The sequence below is a fragment of the Physeter macrocephalus genome, chromosome 18 (genome assembly GCF_002837175.3).
Source record: "Physeter macrocephalus isolate SW-GA chromosome 18, ASM283717v5, whole genome shotgun sequence".
In the NCBI taxonomy this organism is placed as follows: Eukaryota; Metazoa; Chordata; class Mammalia; order Artiodactyla; family Physeteridae; genus Physeter; species Physeter macrocephalus.
The window spans coordinates 91,029,918-91,044,413 of NC_041231.1; positions in this window are offsets into that span (position 1 = coordinate 91,029,918).

Genomic DNA, 14,496 nt, shown 5'->3' on the forward strand with positions numbered 1-14,496 from the left:
AAATTAAGAATTATAGAGGTATTAGTTTCCAATTAAATCATGTAAACGCCACATTTAGTTTTCTTTCTCTGTTTGTGTCTACTCATCAAATGCTTGGGCTAGCTAATCAGTCCACAGAACCTAGTCCTAGCAATCAGTGGGCAAATCTCAAAAAAACAAGAGACAAAAAACCGTCCTTTCCAAGAATGCTTCTTACGATGTACTGTGTGTGGCTTTGTTGTTTCTGGACACTAACCCTGTCAGGGCAAGGGGAGGGAAAGGGTGAGCCTGATTCTTCACCTCAAGCTGTTGGCAACAATCAGACATTCTCAAGGTATAATGAGACCAATCTAAGAAGACAGAACAAAAGAGGGCTTTACAGAAAAATGATTCTTTCCCCCTGCTCCATTCCTGGGGCTGAGAATCTGCATGGATGCTGTTTAGGCATAATTAGCTGGAGGAAATATTTGTTACTGTCTTTTCTCTTTCTCTCTCTTTAGAAGGAAAGGTAGGATAATAGGATGGAACGAACATGGGCCTGGGAGCCGGCTCTCTCACCTTGTAGAAATGTGTGATCAGGACAAAGGTACTTAATTTCTTTCTTAGCTTCTCCATCTGTCAAATGAGGTTAATACCTCACAGAGTTGTTGTGAGGATTAAGGTACCTGATAGAGCACTTAGTACATAATAAATACTAGAGGAATTTTAGTATTTATTATTGTTAGTGTTATTTATGGATTATCTTGGGAGATACAAAAATATTTCTTAAGTGTCATTAATCTGCATTCATAACGTGCAAAGTGGGTCAAAAGAGAAAACAATATAATAACTGTTGGGAGGAAAAAAAGACTTTTAGGTTAGTCGGTGCCCTTTTATTTTTCTTACATATGTCAATGAACCTTGCTCTAAATACCTTTGCCAGTATATACATCAACTTGCAGGCTGAGCATTCCGCTACAATTACATTTCAACCCTTGGAATCGTGCTATCTTAGCCTAAGAAATAAATAAGCCCAGACTTCTGCTCAAGATGATGGACTAAACCAGCACTTCCCACACATCTGGGGTGGGTCTTGAGCTTCTGCACCTCTAACAAGCTTACAGGTGACGCTGATGCACTACTCTCTACCGCACACTGAGGCAAAGGAAATAAACCAGGAGTTCTCAGGTGGGGGCGATTCTGTTGCTCCCAGGGGACACCTGGCGATGCCCAGGGACATGTTTGGTTATCACAACTGAGGACAGTCATCTCGTGGGTAAAGGGCAGGAATGCTGCTAAACATTCCACAATGCACAGGACAGCCCTCATCCTAAAGAATTACTGGGCTCAAAATATCAATAATACCCAAATATCAATGGTGCCAAGGCTGAAAAACCCTGGACTAAACAAATCTTCACAACTTAGCGTAAACTATAGTAATTAGGAATAAAATACGTGGCATTTTATCGTACCTAGATTCAGAAGTCGAAAAGAAGGAAATTGGGGGGCTACAAACATTAAAACTGTGTGTTCCTACATAAATAATGAACCACGATGAATGCCACAGAGCCTACAATGGGTCACCCCAATGACACACCCTTTACAGCTGGGGTTATAGTTCTGGCATGTGGATTGATGGTTTTGAGACCACAGATCCTGGGCATTAATGGGGAGTAGCCGTGAGGTCCACAAAGCTGTCTGCCCTGAGTAGACACAGGTAGCTGCCTAGAGATAACAAGTGATGGAAGTATGGAGACTATGTTCCCACTATCTGCAGAGACAAAGGCCAAACCCAACCCTGTGAAAATGGCTCTACAATCTAGGCATGAGCACACTGTTTCAAATCACCCATTTCTAAACTGATATTTTCCCCTATAGAAATCTGAAAAATTATCTGACAAACTAAATTTTGATTGATAGGATAGAATCTATCAACATGCTTATGGACAGACTTTTTCAAATTTTCTTCTAGGTTCATCAAACAGTTTATTTTTACAAGTTGCCTTGAAGATTGCACAAAGATATTTTCATTAGCAGAACTGTAATCAACACCAGCTGCATTCAGAATTTAATCGACCCACTTGGGCAATCATCATGTAACAAAATAATTTATCTTAGAGCAAGAGAAAGATAAAAGACAGAGGCTGGAGTTTAAATAGAAGACAAATCAAAATTATAGAGAAGATTTATCATTTCTAAATGGTATGTCCAAGGTTTCTTGGAAAGAAAATGAGTTAGTCTTCTAAATGCAAAACTAATCTCAGGGGAAGCCTGAGTGCCACCGTACATTGGGGGACATTTATCTGATATCCCAGTATTTTCAGGTCATCCAAACATGGCAGTCTGAAGACTGGATACAAGCTCCCTGTCTGTTTCTCCATCAGAAATATAAGGTATTTTCCTAGCGTTTGATGTGTGGGTGGGATTAGAGGAATAAAAGTGAACTAGTCCACACATACCCTAGTAGACTGTGGACACTATCAACTGTCAACCTTTTGGAGGAAACTATACTTTTTGTTTTTTACTTAAGATCAAAATATTTTTTACACAGCCTCAAACAAAATGAGAATATCAATGGAGTTCAGAAATCAGGAGACTAATGTCTTATTTGTGTGTGTGTGTGTGTGTGTGTGTGTGTGTGAGTGTAATCCAAAGTTTGAAGATTGTATCAATATAGATTAACTTCAATAAGGTCTGGAAAATATGAAAATGTTATCTTCAACATTTTCTCTGACCTTTCTCCAATTTCAAGTCGGTTAATCAGTATTATTAAGCACATATTATGTTGCATAATAGGACCAGGTCTGTAACCAAATGTTATGTTGGGAAAACGCCTGAATTCCTTTTAAATGACACAGAATGCAGGTCCTGGGAGTGAATCATCTGTGATGATTTTTTTTTTTTAATCTACTGAGGGGAGTGAAAAGACCTCAGAGAAGCTGTGTCCTCTACACTTTGCCTTGTGTTGTGTAATGGGGATGCAGAAATAGCCTTATTTTAATGTGTTTTATGAGCTTACTCCTATTGGCTAATAACAGCTGTGGGTGGTCTCTGAAATTTATCCAAACCTCACAACAGGGGAAATGAAGAAATCTCCACACTTCTAAATGTGCCTCTCTTGTGAGAAGACTGACATATCCTTGAAGAATTGGTCAAATTTAAACCCAACCACAGTTTTTGGACGGTCAAGGTCCTCCTCCCCCAGTGGAGGCAGAAACGCTTCTCTAAAGAGGGAGACTTTCTCAACCCGTTATTAAATCTGTCTCTCTCTCAACCCATTCGTACCTGGCTCTCCCGTAATTAAATTAAGCGACTCGGGAATCAGTCTAAGGCTATCTACAAATTCTAAATGAATTCCATAAGTGGTCTTTGTAGGAGAATGTGGGCCTTTTAAAAAGAACAATTATCGTGAGGTGGCCTCACCATATTTACAAGCGGGGAGTGAAAGCAGGTTCAGAGCTGTGTGTCAACACCAACCATTGTTCCTATTAGGGTCCAATTTTCACGATATTTTTTAAGAACGTAAAATAAGGTTAGTTGGAACATGCAACTCTAGTCCCTTTCAGTGCTTATCACTCTTCAAACATTCAATAGCCACCCTTAATACCATTACCTCTGGGACAACATTTCAGGAGGCCTCCGCAATCTAACAACAAGAGACCCGAGAGAAAGACTGTGGTTTAAAAGCCTGGTTAAAGATTAACACAAACAGTAATAAGACGGTTCTTAGGAAAGAATCAGGACAGCTGCAGCTGAATCCCAGCTACCTGCTGAGGGTTGCTAAGCAACCAGGCCTACCACTGCCCCAAGGGTGTTTTACTTTACAATTAGGATTTCTGAAGGGGAAGAGGGGGGTTAGTCCTAGTGAAACTGATGTAGAGCCGTATACATAGATACTCGGGGTTGTGCTATTTTTTTTATAGGGAAATGGTGTCAGTCCTTTCAAAGGTAGAGCACACTATAAAAGCAGATTTTTTTTTTTTTGTATGTAACTGACAAAAATCTAGCAATAACATGGAGTTTTAAAAGTGACATTTTGACTCTAAGGGAGGAATTATTTGCAATTTGTTTTGAACAGAAGCTTAGTTCATGTCAGATGTGAACCTCCAGACAATCATTAGTTTAAACTGCCTGCTATGTGTTTAAAAATTTCAGTCAATTTAGAGCTGATCTGAATTGCAAATGTGATGGTAATAAGCCATTAGGGAGCTGCATATCTCTGTTTTTTTTTTTTTGCGCTTACAACCCTCTACTTTAAGGAGCTCCCACTACATTGAAATATGAAAATATCATTTTAATCATGCGCACTGTCGACAAACACAGAAATGCTGGATACTCAGAAGCGGGAAAGTGGCTTCAGAGGCTAAAACAACGAGAAGTTGTGACAAGAATGAAGAAACACATATAACCTTTACTTTAAATCATATACAGTAGTAAGATTTTCCAGAAACAAATATTCAGTTTTGTTTGTAATGTAACACGAATCTCCAAGCCCAACATGTGGATAAAATTTTATTTTCTTTGGATTTTGGAATTAGAGAAAGTTAGCCCAAACCCTTTATGAGGTCACTTGGGAAATCAAGAGAACAGCTTATCTATGGTCAGATTTCAGCTCGCAATACAAATAACGAGGTTTTACGGGTGCTTATTGATTAAAAAAAAACAACAAAAAAAACCTCTTCTTTAAACAGCCTATTTTGGTTTTCTAAAATAGTATGTGTTTCAGTAGTCTCAAAACCATCAATGTCAAGAGGTATTTTATTCTCTCAGTGGCGTTTCAGTTCAGGAGCTTTGACGTTAGCACAAAAATTGGTAATGCAAAATTTCAGTCAATCTTTAGGTTTGTCCATTGGCAGCTCCACGTATATTTAATTGAACAGAGAAGAATGGAATTGGGGGAAAAAAGTAAGCTGCCCATATTTTCAGGAAGTAAGATAACATTTTCTTGATTTTTAGATGCTTATTTCTAAAACCATCTGATTTCAGAGTTAGGCTGACCATTGCACAGGAAGGGCCCACTGATCAACGGGTCACCTCAAATCATTCAGCATAACTCTGCCAGCCTCAGTACAACACCCATCTCTTCCTTGAATTCGCTAAAGTTTGGCACTTGGCTTTGTTTCAGATGTATTAATAGGACCTCAGAAGTTCCAGCTCTGCCAACTTGCCAGAATCTTTGGGAAATATGGAAACTTATGAGTAATGCATTCATGACATGTTTTCTCTCAACAAATTAAATATTTGCTAAGATAAAGTGTAACATCATCGGTAAATATAGCACAAAATGATAGAATTGGAGTTCCGGGGGGAAATCTTAGTTAGATTTTAACTCCAGGGGGCCTTAGTCACCCACAAGGTCAGGGTTCTGGCCAATCTCAATGTTTGTTTATATCCTTGAGAATGAAAGATAAGGGCATGAACTCTGTGATGTCAATTATATTGGGGAAAGGGGAACCTCCCAAGTGTCAGCTTTCCAGCCACGTCTGGACTCCAAAATAAATTAAATAATTAAATACTTTTTTTAAAAGAAAAAAAAAAAAACTCAAAAATAACAGCCCTTCTTTTTCACACTGCATTGCTTCCCATGACTTTTAATTATGCCTCTCCAAACCATCACGATAATGGGGAGAGGCTCCAGCTATGTCTAAGCCAGAAATGCAAGGTAGAAATGGAGTCAATCATGCGTAAGAATGGGGAAGGTGAACCCAGGTATGAGAAAGGGGCTTTTCCTCCACCTCATGCATCTTTCCTTTCTTTATTCATCCATGCACCACTCCACAAATATTTACTGACTCTACTTTGTGGGCACTGCTGGGGATACAGGGATGAATTAGATGAAAGATTCTGTACCCCTGGAATTTACTAAGAGCAACAGAGCCTTTACATGAATAAATATGAGAAAAGATGGAGGTGAAAAGTGTCAAAAGAGGCACAGATAAGGTGCTAGGAGCTTGACACAGGCAGTGGTGAGAACTGTGCTTGTGGAATCAGAAAGATGCAAGGCTCCATTGTTCTCTGGACTCGAGAGAAATGAGCAATGTGCATGCCCTCCCTATGTGTCAGTTTCCCCATCTGAAAAATAAGAATCACTCAACAAACTTCATATGTTTCCCTCATCAGCATTCTGTCTTCTCCACAAAGCTGTTTTAAATCTTCTCAACTCCTGAAACCTCTAACTCACTACTCTTCCCCTCCCTCGCAGTAGATTACCTCAATTCCCACCCCGCATAGAAAATGGAATCCGCCAGCTGGAAACCCACTCAGCTTCCCGCCACCAGCCTACACACCTAACGTTCTCCAACCCCATCACACGCCCTCTCTCTTCCCATAGAATCATGGTCCCATGTATTCTGAAAGGCCAAACCACCCCTCTCTCTCTAGCTCTCATCAACCCTACCACCTCTCTCTCAGAGACTTGATTACTTCTCTGCCCCTGTGCTTCAACTTCAAAAGCTCCCTTTTTGCTGCCTAATGCTTCATCATTTTTATAATCATGTAAGTCTCTACTATCTTGAAAACAACAGAAACAAAAACCTCCCTCAATAATCTCTTTGTCTAGAGATCCCGTGCTCTCTGCTCTGTCTTCTATGGTTGCCCCAAGCCACAGGCAGTTATTTAAATGAATTAATTAAAATCAAGTAAAATGTTAAAAACTCAGTTCCTCAGTGGCACTAGCCGTACCTCAAATGGCAAATGACAACTGTAGAGGACAGTGCAGATTTAGACCTCTTCCACCATCACATAAGTTCTACTGCTAAATTTGTGTGTTCTTTCCACTCCTCCTTCTGGAAACTCCACTGGAAACTTTCTCCGTGCTCTCTGATATTACATTCTCACTCCTCTTTACTCCACAACTCATAGCAGTCTGACAATTCCACTTCTGGATATAAACCGAAAATAATTGAAAACAGGGTCTCAAAGATACACTCTTGTTCATAGCAGCATTATTCACAATAGCCAAAAGGTGAACGCAACCTAAGTGTCCATCAATGATGGACAAAATAAATGTGGCATATACATACAATGGAATCTTACTTAACCTGAAAGAGAAAGAAATTCTCTACAGGCTACAATCTAGATGGACTTTGAGGACATCATAGTAAAATAAAGCAATCCCAAAGGACAAACACTGTATGATTCTACGTATATGAGCTAGCTAAAGTAGCTAATTCACATTCATTGAGAGCTAAAGTACAATGAGAGCTAAAGTACACATAATCTTCACAACAACCCTGAGATATGTTACTATCATCACCATTTTACAAGATGTGGAAACTGAAGCTCTGAGTGATGTTTTCCACTAAATCATACTTTCTCCATTTCCCAACCCTCAGTGGGCACATAAGCACCTTCGTTTCCTATTCTTAAATGTGGCCTTGGCCTCAAGTATCCTTTTATACAACACAGTCTTATTATCTTCCACGCAGTATGCATGTTTTGAAAACAAAAACATTCAACAAACAATTTTGTCAGTTATCTTACCAGTAAAAATTGGAAGCTGGACTAATGACCTCTCAGTTCTGACCTTTTCCAAATCTCTAATTCTATTACACTACCGCATTAAGATGAGAGGCGTCAGTCATCAGGAAGACTGAGAAAGAGACTGAGCATAGTTCAGAGAAGCAGTAAGTTTCCTCGTAACTTCGATGTCTTACTACAGCTTCATAGGTCTTGCTTTAGGAGTTCAGCCTCTTAAATATGACTTTTCACATAACACACTCATGACAGTATTTATTATTAATGATCATCTATGAGTTATGAAGGATAAAGTCATGTGAATGGAATCCAAACGTCAAACAACAATCTCTCAGAAGCCACTGAACCTCATCCAACTGTAGCATATCTCTGGGAATGAGCTAAAGAGTAATGCTGGAGAAAATGCTTTGGTTGAGCTAATGATTTAATCTCTGAGAAGCGCCACGAGAAATGTAAATGGAGGAAAGAAGAAAAAAAAGTGGTCAAAGTATTAAGAAGTCTCCGTGGTCAGTCTCATAGTAGGTCAGCTATATGTATAGCTGACCTTTAAATTTAAATCAGATGAATTCTGAAGGCTTGGGAGCAGATAAATTTCGTCATCTAACACTTCCTGGCTCCTTGGTCTTGGCAAACTTAGGTTCGTGAGAGGTCAAATGTATTGAACTCCTGCCAAACTTTCCAGGGTAGGTAAAAGTCAATCATTGTCATCTTAATCCTAAGGCCACAGTGCGTTCTAGTTGGAAATCTACTCCATATGTTCATGGTATCATTTTACAGAAGTTCTTAAAAGATTGCTTCATGAGAACTCAGTGAGGTTTCTAAATCTCCTTGGCCTCTTAGGATTGGTTTAACCATTAAGTTATAAATAAGAATATCATTAGTAAAAAGTGATGACTCTTACTGACAGTCTAGTATATATTCCAGGCACTTCTACATGTATTATCTCATTTAAATTCTCACAACGAGCTGGCAGATTGGATGACAATGTTCCCATTTTTTAAATGCTGAGCTACAGAGGGATACACGACTTCTTTAAATGTGTCCACCTGTCATATGACCTCAGCTGAGTATATCTGACTCCAAAATTCATATTCCTTTACTACATCACACTGTTCTGTTTCTAAACCTTGTTTCTTTTTACATCTACGAAATAAGTATTCTATTCAAAATTTGGAATATGCCCTTGTTTGGAAGGAAATGAAGCCAAGCAACATGTTTTCTGCTACCTAGCCAACGTCCCAGCTGACCTTGCCAGCCACAGTGATACGATTATGTTATTTACCTCCATAGACAGGGCTCTTTCTGTGGGTCCTTTAAAACCGTAAACCAGTCATTCTGAAAGAGTCAAGCAGCTTAAATTCATATGCCAGTAAGGGGCTTTTTGTTTTTGTTTTTCTGATGCTCATTACTTATATCCCTTTCTCTTTAAACTGAACTTGTCAAGCTGTTTTTCCGAGTATTTGGAATACTGCCACCGATTTAGTCCTTTCTAGAATGTAAAATTTGAACAGTTTTCTATGGAACTAAAAAAATGCTCGTTTTGATAACATTTGGAAGTTTTCAAATTAAAATGGAAAAATGATGTTAAATGATCAAAATGGCAAGAGAATATCACCAGAGCCAAGATGACTTACCCTAACCTAACAGCTGTATTCTCACTAAAGTTTCTCTCTTTTCTGTTAAGAAAATGAAAATTTAACACACTCTTGGAAGACAGTAACAAAGTCAGTTTTAAACATCTATATAACAAAACATATCACCAATGAATTCTCCAGTAGAATTAAAAAAATGAAAATGCTAAAAGAAGCAAACAATTATGTTTATGTTTCTACACTGTGCCAACTATTCTGTCAGGTGTTTTTATATACCAGTCTTTCTTGATATAACTTAACGAAATGGATTCTATTCTCATTTTACAGATGAAGCATCAGAGGCCTTAAGAAGGTCGTATGTTTTGCCCAAGGTCACACAAAAGTAAATGGAAAACCTAGAATCAGAATTAAGCTCTAACTCCAAAATTTATTTCTTTTTCATTTTATTAAACTGCCGCCTTTAATTTTAAAATACGTGTAGAAGTAGTCACTTACCTATATTTCCATCTCCTAATAACCATTGTGGGGAATTCTTATAGAGTAATTCAGACAGCAGTAGAACTTGCCAAGCAAATACATTTTTAATGACAATGACCAAAGCATACTCATGCAGTCATTTTAAACAGGTAAGGTGATCATTATATTTCTCCCCTGTTGAAAAAGGTTTCCATTCATTTAAGAAATATAACATGGCAGGATGCATGTTAGGAAGAGATAAGGCATGCCTCTGAGCCAATATCCAGTGGGGTAAAGGCAGAGACCCATGATGTGAGGGGGAGATGGTGATGTAAAATGTATTTCACCTCAAAGAAGCCTATGCCTTGAGGTCCTTTCATCGAAAGTATTAAAGTTCTAGAAAAAAACTACAGTCTTTCCCTTATTTTCCTCATCCACCTGAAATGATTTATCTTACTAGCCTTACACCACAAATAGAAAATGTTAATAACTGCACAAATAACTATTCCAAATAAGTCAGTAAAATATTATCTATTTAATCACTGTGACATTATTAATACTGAAATGAATAACATTACACAGATCATTTGAATCAGTTATCATTTGAGTAAAATACACAGACATACTTCATGATTTTGCATTCTTCCTTTTGTAAGAAAGAAGCATCAGTTGAAAACTTAGAAGGACATAAACAAAACTGACCACACTAAGAAAACAGGCATCCCAGAGTCATTCTGAAAATGCTCAGGCGCATTCTCCTGGCATCGTTCCCTCTTCTGTCCATTTGGAAGCTCCAGTTCCACCACTCCTTAGCTGTTCCTTTCCCCAAAGATGCCACTAATCTGACTGGATGTGAAAACCCACCCAGAGCCATTACCCCAGGGCAATGCAAATGGGGGAAAGTTTCTGTCCCTCCTACTTCTTGATTCTCTCATTCCCTCAGAATGTGCTGTTTCCAGGACGCATTCAGGTCCTCTATGTAAGTAAAATTCTATCCAGAACTCCCATCGCTACCCCACTCCAGGTCTGCCACATTTGTCTGAAACTGAGAGCAGATTAGCCCAAGCTGGTCTCCCCACAGCATGAAGAATCAAACCCAAGGCACTCTTCCCGGAAGTCAGCGCTCTCCTTCTTGTCCATCCCATGCCTGGGAAGATTTGTTAGTTTCTCCTACTCATCAGTCTTCTCCCACCAGACAGCTCTGACTGCCTCGAAAGTAGTTCTTCTGTTCAACTGGATGTTGGTCACTCCACTCACGATGATGTACAGCAAATGACTCGGGTTGCCCCAGCTCCTCCCAGCAGAGTTGTGTTATAAGAAGCATTGCTTTAAAATCTGTCAGCAAGCAATACTCCAAACTATCACACCAAAACTCCTAGCATTTGATTTAATGAGGATGTTTTCTAAGTGGCATTGCTACAACTGCCTGGAAAAGTCAGGACTAATGTCTCTGACATGTGACAGCCTGGGACTGTTATACTACCATCTTCTTCTTGGCTTGACTTTGGTCTGAAATTTATGTTATGCTCTAATCCACTGATATCCCATAGAACATGTTGAATTCCTTTATGCGGATTCAATTTGAAATAATGCCTTCATATGAATTTAATTTGAAACAATGCCAAATCATATTTATTTTTCCAAATATGCTTTTAATATCATGTGTAAACTTACAGCATGGAAATCTACCACACAGCCAAGATGACTCTTGGGAAAAAACTGTTGAAAGACATTGTATCATTCTACTGACCTACACTAGTGCTTCTCGGCATTGAATGTGTATCAGAATCAACTACGGGGCTTTTAAAAAAATTAGAATTGCCTTGGCCCCAGGTTGCCTGTGCCCCCTTCCAATAGATCAGGCTATTCAAGATTTTTCCATGGTTCTGCTGCAATAATATTATAAGATTAACTCTGAAGCTCTTATAGAAATGTAGATAATTAAAAATAATCTTGACCATCTCCACTGTGTAACTGAAAGGGGTATAATCTCAAATGTTAGAGTAGCTGTGAAATAGGTCCACATTCCAAACAGAGTGTGCCTTCCCTGCTGGGGCCCAGTCTGAGAATTCTAGCTGGTAAGTGCGTAAATGGGAAAAACATCCATGTAAATGATAAGAAGACTGCTATTAGGATCTACTCTTATCCTAATCCTTTTTGTGACATTTTAACAATTTGTCTTATTGATAAAAGTGCTGTCCCTCTACAGGTTATTGCCTGAGTTATGCTGGACTCTTTCGGATTGCAAGAATCAGAAATATGCCCAATCTATTTCAAATGATGGATATATTGTAAGATCCTATGGGAAGGAAAGAAACTCCAAAAACCATCAATGCAATGCACACCAAAGATTGGAAACAGAATGCTATTCATAATTTTTAGGGTAAAATAGATGACGCCTTGACAGCAATTTTAGAATTCATATCCTTAGAAAAAGATGGAATTGTGGTCCAATCAGGAAAACAGAAATTACTCTAGGTATTTCAAGTAGAAGGAATTTAATAGAGTAATTGGTTTCACAAATGACAAAAGTGGGCTCTCTGTGAGAGCCCAACAGAGGATGGCAGATCTCAGTAAAAACAGCAGTAATCTGCTATCATCCTGAGGGCTGGAGAAACAAAGGGAGAAGATGGTGTTACTAGAATCCACAAAGAATGGCCACCTGGGGGAAAACGGTACCATGGTGAGCCTGCCTATTGGGAGCTGGGACTATAGAAGAAGATGTTTTCAGGCAGAACTGGAATTACAAAGGTAATACAGCCTCTGCCTGAGACAACAACTAAGACAAGAAGAGTGGGAAAAATACTCTGGCTTCTCCCTTCCTCCTGCAGTCAAATCTCTCACCAGTACTTTCCATTGGCTTCACATAACTGGAAGTTGGTGATACAGATCAATGCAGGGGAAGCCTAGGGAGAAAATCTGAGGACCAAGCAAATTTCAGCAGAGGGCATCTGTGGCTCCCAGTTCCATTACTCCACCATTCCGGATTCAGCATCTCTCTGTCTCTGCTTTACCTTCTATTTCTGACTTCTGTCTCTTTGCAGGCTATGACTTCAAACACACCAAAAGAAAGGGTATATTTGGGTTGATTTCCCTGCTCAACTGAAATCTGTGCTATTAAGGAGAGTTCTCACAGCAGGCAGCCCTCTTCAGGACTATCTCTGACTCAGCCACTGATCCAATCAGTTACAGATTTCTTGGCAAAGTCACTTGGTACAAAGCAAGACAACTACTACAAAAGGAAACATCTGCAGCTAATTTTCTCAGGAGAGAGACATTACATCTAGAAGGTACTCTGAGCTTTTTTCAGAAATGGTCAGTCTTCTGGGTTGAATTGTGTTCCCCCCACCCCATTTACATATTGAAGTCCTAACCCCCATGACCTCAGAATGTGACTAGATTTAGAGACAGGATATTTAAAGAGGTAATTAAAGTGAGATCTATAGGGTGGGCCTTAATCCAATATGACCGGGATCTTTATAAAAGAAGGAGATTAGGACACACAGAGAGAAGACCACATGAAGACACAGGGAGAAGATGGCCATCTACAACCCAAGGAGAGAGGCTTCAGGAGAAGCCGACCCTACTTTGATCTCAAACTTCTAGTCTCCAGAATTGTGAGAAAATTAATTTCTGAAGTTAAAGTCACTTAGTCTGTAGTACATTATTATGGTAGTCCTAGCAAACTAATACAGTTAGTATATTAGATTGAATGATACATACGGATCATCTATATTCTAAAATTCAATGGTGCGTTCAATGTACTTAGTGGTGATTGTTGCACTCACTAGCTCTCTCTAACAGTGCTCTTTGTGTTGGTCATCTGGGGCTGCCATAACAAAATACCACAGACTTAAACAACAGAAATTTATTTTCTCATGGCTCTGGGAACTAGAAGTTCCAGATCAAGGGGTTGGCAGCACTGGTTTCTCCTGAGGCCTCCCTCCTTGGCTTGCATACAGATGCCTTCTTGCTGTGGCCCTCGTGTGACATTTTCTCTGCGTGTACATCCCTGATGTCTCTTCCTCTTCTTATAAGGATACTAGTCATACTGGATTAGGGCCCACCCTTATGACCTCATTTGATCTTAATTACCTCTTTAAAGGTACTATCTTTAAATACAGTCACATGGAGGGTTAGAGCTTCAGCACTTTAATTTTGCAGAGATACAATTCAGTCCATACCACTCTTCACATGTATTTAATTTTTTCTACTTATAGTTGGAACATTTGAAAACATTCCCATCTGGACAGTAAAGGTCTGGTCTGGAGACCTAGCTGGGACACCTCTCCTGAGTGTCACTAAGTTGATCATAAACACTAATTCTTAGTCTTCTCTAAAATCCTTCTCTAAAGCCCTTATCTCACCAGGTTACTGTGGAAATTTGATTAGACTGTTAGCGAGTGTATTTTATAAATAGCAGTGTTATCATTGATCTCCTCATTATTTTCAGTGTACCTCCCAACGCTTGCCCATGTCAGAACCACATCCATCTAGATCATCATCTGGGCAAACACCAGGCCTATCCTATTCTTTCTCCAAAGACACATTGCCTGGACTACATTTTCCACCGTGCCTGGGTTTTGCTTGCCCTTGCTTCCTAAATTATTTCCAAGATCACAACCATTCATAGTTTCCTCATGTGTAAAATGGGGAAAATAATACTACCTACCTCACAGGGATGTTGGATTAAATGGGTCAATAGATGTGAAACACTCAAAATGGTGTCTGACATATAGTAAGTGTTAATATAATTATTCATTATTAACATCATTATTAGATTTACAGGTAATAATTTTTATGTATAAGATGCTATTGCTGCTCCATCTGATTCCCCTTTACCAGGGTCGTGCACCCACTGCCCAGCTGCTGCAGGTGTTGGTTGCTTAAGGTTCATACCTGCAACCTTCACCAAAATATTGTCTGTGGCTGATGGGAATTAACTCCACAGATGATGTCTGGGGTGTTACACCCCTTTCCCCAGAGGCAACCCATTAGCCAATGACTGACTAGT